Below are 9,731 nucleotides of genomic sequence, written 5' to 3' on the forward strand. Positions count from 1 at the left end.
ACCTGACAATATGCCGAATCCTTGCCAATGGAATTGGCAAGTTTAACTTGTGATGGTCTCTACCAGCTTAAAGTGCTTCAGTGTACATGAACTTTCATGTTTCTTTTTCACATTGTCAATCCTGTGACACCAGAATAACACGATGCCACAGTTGAGAGAGCCATAAGATGAAAACAATTTTCCACACTTTGGGGAATTTTTAAAGGTATATAGAAACACAATCAAGAAGGACCTCCTGGTTTAGTTACAATGACATTCATAAATCATGGATTTCACTCGCAGAGAGGCTAGTTTATTTGCACAGAGGAAAGTGAGAGATTACATGCTTGGTATTCCTATCTTTGTATGTATTCAGTCTTTTTTCCATCTCCCATCTTAACATGGTATTCCAAGGAGTATCCAATCAGGTAGTATACCTTGCTCACTGAAACTCGCATAGGATTTAGAGAAAAACTGATTTCTTTTTACCCATTCATGGTTGAACAAGGAGTCAAGTGGGTGATTCAATGGCCTAAAGGTAGGTCTCATCCTGAATATCATCTCTATGTTACATGAAATTTAAACAGAGTCTTATTTGCTAAACATAAACACACACACATTTTCACAGATTAAACTTTTTTGACATATGAAGAAATTTTGTTATATTGATACAAGTTGGTGATATAAATTTCCACTTATTTATCATCAAATTTTCCCAAGAAAGTATCAGTTTTTGCACTAAGGTTTTATATGTTTTCAGGATTGTGTGTGTGTGTGTGTGTGCGTGCTTTTTTACCAAAATATTTCTTTTTTTCTGTCTATTGTGATTTCTTCTCTTTTTGTTTTTTATTGTTACTGTTACATAAGTCAGGTAATGTATACATTTCTTTTTGAACAGTGTCACCTCTTCCCTGGTTTTCTCCCAGCTATCCCTCCTGATCCCTCTTCCCCAAAAGTTGTATAGTTCATTTTCAACAGTGTCTAGTGAATCCTTGCTGCATTTGTTCACACTTTGTCCCACCATTCTTGTGCTCCCCCCTTACCTTCTCCCTAACAGATAAACTTACATACAACACAAAAATACAAAAATAAAAAACAGTGACAAAAGAAAAAAAAAAGCAAAAAACAAAATAACAGGAAAAAACTCTTGTTCTCATTTCTTGGAGTGCATTTTGATAAACAATTTTATATGATCATATGCACATAGCTATTGAGACAGAGGTTAAACTTCCAAGGAAGCCAAATGGCCTGCAGCTCCACAGAAGAGGTAAGTAAAGATGATCACGCACTATACATTACTTGGTAGAATGAGTTAAGCAAGTCTAGATAGAAAGCCCCAGTCTGGTCAATATTCTCAAGATCTCCAGCCTTCAAACAAAACTTTCCTAAGAAAATCAGAGTGTGTCATTGTAAAATAACTCTTGGGTTACCTGAGTGCTCAACAGGGTAATAGAAAACAGAAGTCACAAAGAAGGAAAGGAACTGGTGAAGCCAAGTCAGAGTAGATCACTGTGTAAAGTAGACATGGTGCACAATAAAGGCACCGCACTAAGAGATATACGCTTTGCTTGAACCACACCGATTGCTGATGTCTCTCTACCATTTATTTCTAGTACGTGGGCTTTCAAAAAATAAATTTGTTTTTTTCCTGAGGAAATTTAAGGGAGTGAGTTTAAAAAGCAAACTGGCACAGCATTTAAACAAGCTTACACAAAAGGCTCCCAGAAGCTTAAATCACCAATATTGATGTTATTCTAAATTTTCTCCCAATTTATCTCAATAGAGAGTGCTATATTTTTATATAGGTAACCTGTGTATACTCCCTGCTCATTGTTCTTTCTTCATTTATCCATCATTTGTGTATACATTTCCAAGTAGCAACATACTCAAAACATTATGTTGTCATCTATGCATCATGCTCATGAGTTCATATATCTATTTGAAGATATTTGAGTAGTTTTCTCTGATTAACTATTATAAATAAGCAATGCTATAAACATCTTCACAACAAACTTCCTGAATTCTGTCTGCTTGTTCATTTTCTGGTGCACTAGGATTCTTCCTAATAGGAATAATCAAATAAAAAGATGCAACGGTTTTTTTTTTCATTCTTTTTCATCTAGCACCACATTGTTCTTCTGAAAAATGCAAGTGTTGTTGAAAATGCAAACAACCCAAACTATATTAAACTTTTGCATTGAAAAGGAATGTGAATATTTAGAAACTCATTCTAAAGAAATGGTCAAACATATACACAATGAACTATAGACCAAATCTGTTCATTATAACACTATTTGTAACACTAAAAACAGAAAAACAAAAGAAACTATTCAGATAGCTGGTGAGTTACTGATACATTAAGATACATCTATAAATAAATATATGAACTTTTGTTATTATGAAAATATTTTCAAAGAATATTATATAGTAAATGACATAAAATGTTTAGGGTATAAAGGAAAATAAAAAACATATTACTAATCCTTATATACAATATAATTCCAATTGGATAAACCAAAAAAATAAAAATACATGTATAAAATACTGTAAACAAATATACTACATTGTTAATTATCATTATCTCAGTACTTTTATTAGCATGTATGCATTTTATGGTCAGAAAGAGTAATAAAGGGCTTGAGGTGTGGCTCCAGCTGGTGATCCCTGAGTTCAAATCCCAGTAATACCAAACAAAAGATAGTGTTTAGAGACTAGGGCCATAGCTCAAGTAGTACAGCACTTGCCTAACTAGCTTAAGGCCTGATATTCAATCTCCAGTGTGGAAGGAAGGAAGGAAGGAAGGGAGGGAGGGAGGGAGGGAGGGAGGGAGGGAGGGAGGGAGGGAGGGAGGGAGGGAGGGAGGGAAAGAAATGTTATTTAGAAGGAAGTAATTTAATGTAGAAGAAAGAGATGTTATTTCAATAAGTGGAATTATTAACAGAGAAATTCTGAACATGAAACAATGTAAATCATCAGTGAAGTTATATTAATTAAACAGGTTATTTACCAGATGAATTTGAGTATAAAGTTGGCTTCTAATTTAACTTGAAATCAAGTATATGATAGAACTATAATAGGGATAAGGGACTAAAAAGACTCAGTACAATGAAGAAAATTTTAGATCTTAAACAGAGAAGGTCTCGGGCAATTCCCAGTCCAGACAGTATGTGAGCAATAATCTTAACCAGCTTTTATACTGAAAAGGCTGACATTTGTCTTTTACCACCGTGAATATATATATATATATATACATACATACATATGTATGTATGTATGTGTATATATACATATTCTTTTATCTGACACAATGTTTCAAAGCCCTTGGAAAACTCTGATGAAATTTTTTACTATTCATACAAAGTCCTATTTATTCACATCTGAGCTTTTGCTAATAAGATGACTTATGGTGGATCCATGCTTAGTTTCAGATTAGATTAGAACCAGTCACCAGAAAGGTCAAGCACATGACTGAAGGTTGAGACTCCTTCTCCTTAACAAGGGAGCTGGACACTGGCTTTAGTCACCTGGACAACAATTTAAGCTATCAAATGAAACCTCTATAAATGCTCTTGACTCTGAGGGTTAGGGGGATAGTAAATGCATTGATGTTCTTAGTAAAGTAAGCTGCCCTGGTTCTGTGAAGAGGAGAAAAAGAAGCCCTACCCTATCCTTTGTGAGACCTTGCTCTAATTATCTCTTCCATTTGGCTTGTTCCTGAGTTGTATCCTTTATAACAAAATTGTGATCAGCTGCTATCATGCTGATTCAGTCTGATAAAATCTGCAACCTGAAGGACAGAGACCCTTAACTTGTAGTATCAGTGGTAACTACAGGCAGTTAATGTCAGAAGCGAATTGGCTTGTAAGACACTCTGTTGGTGTGAAAGAATTGCCATCAGTTTGTAAAAACAAAGGAGGATCTTCTTAGGAGAGGATCAAAAGGGCTCAATAGCTATGTGCATAAGATCATATAAAATGATGCTTACCCAATGAACTCCAGTGAATGGAAGTAAGAGGTTTTATATACACTGTTTGCCATTCTCTCTTTTTTTCTTCTTTCCTTTTTTTCTTTCACTGTTTTAATTCCTCTATCTTTTGTCTTGTATATAAGTTTATCTGATTTAGGGAGGGGAAGGGGAAGCACAGAAACTGTAGGAGGAAGGGTGACCCAATTCAGCAGCAAAATCCACTAGTCACTACGTTGGAAATGAACTGTACCACTTTGAGGGGAAGGAAGTTAGGAGAGAAAACACTGGCAGAGAATGAGAGAGGGGTGACACTGTTCAAAAGGAAATATACTCATTACCTGATTCAAGTAACTGTAACACCTCTGTTATTTGCCTTTACAATAATTTTTTTTTAAAAAAAGAAGAATTGCTGTCAGTAAACAACCATTGTGGGCACATATGAAGAAAAAAGTAATGCTTAATTAGAATATTTAGGTAGAATTATATTTTTTTAAAGTGACATTACCTGCCAAACAGATAAACCCCAGTCTTTGTGGCTGAATGCAATAGAAATTTAGGTGTTTCTGATTGAGTGAGAAGGTGGGTCTCCACCTTCTTTGGGCCCTGAGTCCTCTATACACATGGGGAAAGAATGTGGTAAGTTATATATGAAAGCATTGCCTTGAATTTAGGCCACTTCAACTACAAAGGCTCTTGGGAAATGCACTCTAGCTATGAACCCAAGAAGAGGAAATGGGTTTGATGAACGAGCTGGTATTTTTTATCCAAAGATGAAATACTTTCTTTATTCTTGAAAATGCTAATCATAACATCTAGATTTTTTATGTGATCCATCTCAGTATAAAGAAAGCATTTATAATGACCTAAGTCCTTCCTTGGCAGATGTGATGTTGCCAGATTTCAAAATGAAGCAGAACCACAATGTTTCAGTTCAGTGCAAGAAATATTTCTTCAGTTTCTACACTCAGAATACCTATCATAAGCAAAAAAAGTATAAAGATAAATAAGATTCAGTCAAATCCTGAAGGATATTACAGTACAAAGAGAATCATTTATGGACCAGATAATTTTTCTATTTGTTTTAATACATTAAAACTGTACAAAAGCCAGGCACCAGTGGCTTATGCCTACAATCCTAGCTACTCAGGAGGCTGAGAACTGAGGATTGCTGTTCTCAAACAGCTCAGGTAGAAAAATCCATGAGACTCATCACCAATTAACCACTAAAAATCTGGAAGTGAAGCTTTGGCTCCAGTGATAGGGTACTAGCCTTGAGCAAAAAAGCTCAGAGAGGGCTGGGGATATGGCCTAGTGGCAAGAGAGCTTGCCTCATATACATGAGGCCCTGGGTTCGATTCCCCAGCACCACATATACAGAAAACGGCCAGAAGTGGCGCTGTGGCTCAAGTGGCAGAGTGCTAGCCTTGAGCAAAAGGAAGCCATGGACAGTGCTCAGGCCCTGAGTCCAAGGCCCAGGACTGGCCAAAAAACAAACAAACAAAAAAAAAAAGCTCAGGGACAGCACCCAGGCCCTAAGTTCAAGCCCCAGAATTGGCACACACACACACACACACACACACACACACACACACACACACTAAAAAACTGTGTTCCATCAATGTAAAAAGAAAGTCCTTAGCAAGTGGGAGGACAGTTCAAATGTAGAGATGCTTTTAAAATAGTACATTAGCAACATATAAAAATTAGTATGTTATTCAAAAAGCAGCTAGACATATGAATGGATGCATGGACAAATATTTTGGTATAATTTCAGGGAAAACTGTTTTAATTGATGTAGTAAATGACATGAAACAAGATTCAGAAATACATAGCTGTCTAAGGAAAGAAGGGGACAAGTTACTTTTTAAAAACATTTTTAAATTTTTTGTCCTTTCCAGAACAAGCAGCTCTTAATTCAAGTGCTGATTGTGTTTTTAAAATCATGTAAGTCAATTATTTGGAACTCAGAATGTGTTTTCCTTTAGAAGCCATAAAAGGCTGTTTAGATTCCCAAGCAACACTAGAGCTGTTTGTCTATTTCATCCATAACAAACCCACAAGATTGCTCTATGAGTTTTCTTTTCTACAGGAAAATACATTTGATTTCCAACTCAGAAAGCTTCTCCCATCATTCCAGCAGAGATAATAGCAGGTAAGGTGAAGAAGAAAATGTAGTCCAACTGTGGCTAAAGCAGCAATAGATTTCTTACCAGGCCAAAACATGTGTGTAAGAATGTGCTAATCAGCTTTCCATCGCTGTGACAAAATACTTGAAAAAAATCAAAATGTTTGATTTGGATCACAGTTTTGAAGGTTTAAGTCCATGTTTGGTTAACCTATTGCTTTTGGGTCTGTGAAGAGGTAGCACAACAGGACAGAGAACACATGCAGGAACAAAGCTGCTCACCCCAATATTCTGCAAGTGAAGGAAGGGAAGAGGGACTAGAGGTTTAGTAGCCCTTCAAGCACATCCCTCCAGTGACTTAACTTCCTTCCATTAAGCTCCACCTTGTAAATATTCCATCACTTCCCAAGAGTGTCACACACTGGCTATCAAGTTTAATACATGAGCTTTCAGGCAATGTTTCAGATCCAAATGATAGCAAAGAAAAAGGGAAAGTGGCCATCCACAGGGAAGTTACCACAGATAAATGGTTCTGGGCTTCAATAGCTACTTAACATTTATGATTCCTGTTTCTCTTAAAAACTCAGACAACATCAGTTCACATTTGACACAGCAAAAGTCAGTTATTCAGCTCAACCAGTTCCTGCCCTTCCTATTATCTTACTGGCATTCACTGCAATTATTTAAGTTGCCTGTCCAACATGGTCAGTAGTAATAAATGCTACTGATAGCAAAGAGGCATGGTTCCTAAAATGTATCCGTTTTATTCTAGAAAATGGTGGGTTCAATTTGGTGTAAACCAACTGAACAACTCATGGGGGGAGAGAGGATGGGGAAGGGGAGAGGGGGAATGAGGGAGGAGGTAATAAGTAGTACAAGAAACGTACCCATGGCCTAACGTATAAAACTGTAACCCCTCTGTACATCACTTTGACAATAACTAAGAAAAAAAATCAGAAAATAAATAAATAAATAAATAAATAAATAAATAAATAAATAAATAAATAAATAAATAAAATGGTGGGTTCATTTCATCTGTTGAAAAAGGTGGAGTAGATAGATTATTGAAGGGACTGTAGATCAGCTCAAGTTCGAGGCTACTAATGTCAATGATCTTGATCCCAAAGCTGGGTCACTTTCTTCAGCAAAGATTAGCAAGTTGTCAAAATAGAGAACCCAAAAGCATTATAACAGAAGGTACTTCTTTTTTTTTAATCTGTGTTTTTAGGCCAGCAAAGTCTACTTTTCCTTTCTGGACAGAATCCCTATACTGTTATAACTTACTTGGGCTGTCTTTCTAGGAGTAAAAGTTTCTCTGGAGTGGTAAAACTGGGATCTCAGAGGGAGCTTAGCTAGGGCTCTGCTGCTCCTCCGTTGTCTTCCCAGAAGTTCCCAGAAGGTACTTCTTGAAATATATCCTAGAATGCCTGAATTTGAGGAAAAGGCAGCTATATTTGAAAGAGAAAGGAGGATGACATGATATAAAAAGTCATTTTCTTTTTTATTTTTATTTTCTTTTCTCTTACTTTTTATAAATACTTTTTACAAGCTTCCACTTGGCCTTTGTGGATCATATTTGAGTTGTGTCCTTTATTTGATTTATACTCTTCACAAGGCACTTGAACCACTACCTTCCAGAGCATCAGAGATTCATGAAAAGTAAACCAAGTCAGATATTTTAATAAACTATTATTATATCAGAATAACATGTTCTAAATTAGTTTGCTTCAGTGCAAAAATTTTAATTTGGGGGTTGTTTACATATTGTGGAAATTTCGGGTTACTTAATTGTTGTTATTTGTAAATGATAAAGTGCTAAGTAAGTATAATTAAAAGTTTTCTTTAGGGCTTTGTCCAGAAAACAAATATGACAAAAGAATCGTTATAAATGAACATCTTGGAAAAACTATGGATTACTCAAGGAATTTAGATGAAAATTATGATCAAATGGCTTACTTAGAAAGTATTTCTTCAAACTATAAACCATTAGCTGTAAATACTCTTTTTCTTTGTAGTTTGTGGTATTTTATCCATGTGAACAATTAAACACTTAATTTACAAAGCATATGAATATGATAAAAAAGTGACATTAGTACTTAAGTACTATAACCTTGTAAATAAGTTCTATCTACTTATGTGTTCTGTATCCAATCCTCCTACCTCCTCAGCAGTATTTACTATCTTTATATTGTATTCATCACTGAATTCCTCTTTTATAGTTTCATTGTGTATTCATAGGTGTCTAAACCCTGTATTATAGAATTTCCCTGTTTTGAGTACTAAAGAGATATACTGTATAGACAATCAAATAAATTTTTGATATTTTCTTTCTTAATGTTTCCAATAATAATTCTTTTGTCACTCACAGACCCAGTTCATTTATTTTTACTACTGTATAATATTCTACTTCATGCATATAACACAATTTAATCAGTTTGAGTTCTCTTTTTCATTTTTCATATACAATATTTATCTAAAGTGCACCAGAGAAATTACTAGATTGGCTGGATGCTGGTGGCTCATGCCTGTAATCCTAGGTACTCAGGAGGCCTAGATTTAAGGATAATGGTTCAAAGCCAGCCCAGGCAGGAAAGTCCCTGTGAGACTCTTCAATTAATCACTGGAAAACCAGAAGTTGCACTGTGGCTCAAAGTGGTAAAGCTCTAGCCTTGAGCAAAAGAGCTCACGAACAGCACCCAGGCCCTGTATTCAAGCCCCACAACTGACAAAAAGAAAAAGAAAACAGAAATTATTTACTGGTAGCATATGAAAATGATGTTAACAACTTAAATGCAAGACTTTTTTTTAGAATAACCACAATGTACAATCCACCAACAATTATTCACTTAATCCAATCACTTCCAGCACTTAGTATTATTCGAATGCAACACTATTAAAAATAAAATAACACGAAACAACAACAAACATTATGCCAAGTGGAAGAAGTCAAACACCAATGGTTAAATATGCTTGCTTTGTTAGTGTGTATGCAAAAACTGCAACAATACAGGGATTAGCATGGCCCCTGCATAAGGATGGTACGTATATTCCTGAAGTGTTCCATATTATTATTCCTTCTCCACTTCTCATTTGTTATCACTTTGTAATATTCAAGAAGCACTTTGCTTATGGATCTGAATAAACAAACGTTTTCAGAAAATCATTAGCCCACATGCCCATAACTTATATCCAAAAATGAGATGTAGTTGTAAAGAGTTTTTTGGTTTTGGTCGGTCATGGGGGCTTGAACTTTGAGTCTCGGAGCTGTCCTTGAGCTCTTCAGCACAAGGGTAGCACTCTACCACTTTGAGCCACAGCACCACTTAGGTTTTTCTGGTGGTTAATTGAAGATCAGTCTCATGGATTTTCCTTCCTTGGTTGGCTTTGAACCACAGTCCTCAGAGCTCAACCTCCTGAATAGCTAGGATTACAGGCTTGAGCCACTGGGGCCTGGCAGTAAAGAGCTTTCATAATTCTATTATTGAAAGCAAAAATTGACTCTTTTATTTTGGCATGGCATGGCCAGAAATAAATTTTCATTCAATATGTCTAATGGGTCTTATTCTTTTTTTGTTCAAATTTTTATTATCAAACTGATGTACAGAGAGGTTACAGTTTCATACATTAGGCATTGGATACATTTCTTGTACTGTTTGTTAC

At 35.7% G+C, this 9,731-nt stretch overlaps 1 non-coding gene across 1 annotated transcript; it reads left to right on the forward strand.

The window, feature by feature from the left end:
* Window positions 1-9,037: 9,037 nt before the first annotated feature.
* Window positions 9,038-9,141, forward strand: LOC125344364. The gene has a single exon (XR_007209499.1). It is a non-coding gene; the product is annotated as a U6 spliceosomal RNA (small nuclear RNA).
* Window positions 9,142-9,731: the final 590 nt, after the last annotated feature.

Source organism: Perognathus longimembris, chromosome 28, assembly GCF_023159225.1.
Source record: "Perognathus longimembris pacificus isolate PPM17 chromosome 28, ASM2315922v1, whole genome shotgun sequence".
Lineage (NCBI taxonomy): Eukaryota > Metazoa > Chordata > Mammalia > Rodentia > Heteromyidae > Perognathus > Perognathus longimembris.